The following is a 2,109-nucleotide window of genomic DNA, read 5'->3' as shown; positions in this document are numbered from 1 at the left end:
ACTAATGACATAAGATTTTTGCCTCACTCTTGACGAAGCGTTTGTATGAAGACTATCCATCTAGGTTTTATTAATCTAAGCATACTACTAAAGAAACTGCGCAGACAACAATGTTAGTAGTCCAGAAAATATTGTTGGGTTTCGGTTATTAACGACACGGTCAATATGAAGATATACTTATGTGCCTATCCACTTGCTGCCGTAGGATAGTAGTGGAGGTATGTAATTGGCTAGGACTTTATTAAAAGCGTTCAGTCAGTCTGTCTGAGCCCGCGTTCTCAGTGGTGATATATCACAAGGAATAGGGATGTCGAACTATCGATAGTTTTATTCTTTTCTCGATTTTATATCGATTGTTTATATCTCCCGCAAATCCCAACGATATATCGGGTATAGGCCGCTCAACGAGAGTTGAGCTGTCTTCTCAACGCTGGCGTCTTGAATAGTTTGACTAACATTTAGCACAGAACCACAGAATAAGTAATAGTACAGGTACAGAAGGATTACTCCGCAAGACGATTTAAATAAATGCGAGTCTTGCTACGACGCGATACAGTGGAATTCAGCTCGCACAGCACTACGTACCTACAATTTTATTCACCTACAAGTTTTGTCTCTTTCTATCGCGTGCCTCTGAACTCTTCTTACGCTGTTAGGGTTGCTGTCTAGTGAAAAAATAATTAATCTACTTATTTGTAATGAGGTACGTATGTAGGTAAGTATGCATTCATTATGGAAAACCTTGGGAGAGGCCTTTGTCCAGCAGTGGACGTCATTTGGCTGAAACGAACGAACGTATTCTGAGCAGTAGTCATAGTAGGTTAGGTTCCTATACTATCCTAAGAATTATTGATTACCTACATGGCCAACATACCTTTCAGCATCTTTTGGAAGCGAAAAAAAAAGATAAATCCGGTAGATTACTTTTCGAATTTAAACACCCGAACGCCGCAAAATATTTCTTTCTCTTTATTAGGCATGGAACATTTCATGAATAGCAGGTGAAAAATCATATGAAATGAATTTCATTAATCACACCTGCTATTTTACTTCACATAGACTGCTATAATTTCACAGTCAACGAAATCACGAATCACATGAATTTCATTCATTCATTCGAGCGAAGTTCGTGAGCGCAGCTCTGCGAAGCGACCGAGCGAGTAAGAAGGAATGATTTGATCATGTGCGTGTTAGAAAAGGACAAGAGATGTGATGACGGACGAAACTGGTCATTTTAAATATGAACTTTAAACTCAAAGGTGTAAGGTTTAGATTTCCTTGTCATGATTCGTGTGATTTCATTAGATAGCAGGCAGATGAAATGAATGATTTTCATTAGTCGCGCGGTTATTAAGGCTTGGTATTTCTGCTAAAGTAGGTATTTCGCGCTGTCAAAATCTGCGCGCGCAATACTTCGCCGAAGACAGCGCGCCAAAGAGCTCTCGCGGCTACACAGTATAGAAATACGCAGTTTGGAAATACGCAGTTGGTTAGGTTAGGTTGACTTCCTTCCGTTCAAGCGTCACACTCACAGCACTTTCTAATACAAATCATTTATCCAAGTGATACAAATTAAAGCAACTTTCAAAATTTTTGGGATTATATTTTAGAATCGAATAAACATAGAATATAACTGCCAAAGTAAACACGGTTCAAAGAGGCGTGGCGTCACCCGACCTTCCGGAAGTTCCGCGCCGGCTAAAAGAATTTCAAGATTACGTCACCCGACCTATCGGTAGATCCTCGGGATCTTGAGCGATTGGAAAAACATTTTATGATCAGTTACTCGTAGTAGCGATTATTTAGAGCTTGGATAATAAATTATAGTTGTTGCAATTCACAAAGCTTTGCATGTGGTTAATTACATTAATCAGTACACGCATCAATTTTGTTCAGTCTTTTTGTTTATTAATAAATAAAAATATCATACTAAAATTGCATACAAATATTTGTTTGTATTGGTCTGGGTGTTTTCTTTCCATAATTTATGTATGACGTATGTACGGGGCTCTGTATCGAAAATCACTATGAGCAATAAGCATCACACACGGTTACCTGGAGTGCATTACCGCAGCAAAAAGCTTGCCATCTTAAATGAACGGTATAATA

Source organism: Ostrinia nubilalis, chromosome 10 (genome assembly GCF_963855985.1).
Source record: "Ostrinia nubilalis chromosome 10, ilOstNubi1.1, whole genome shotgun sequence".
Classification (NCBI taxonomy): Eukaryota; Metazoa; Arthropoda; class Insecta; order Lepidoptera; family Crambidae; genus Ostrinia; species Ostrinia nubilalis.
This window is presented reverse-complemented; position numbering follows the sequence as displayed.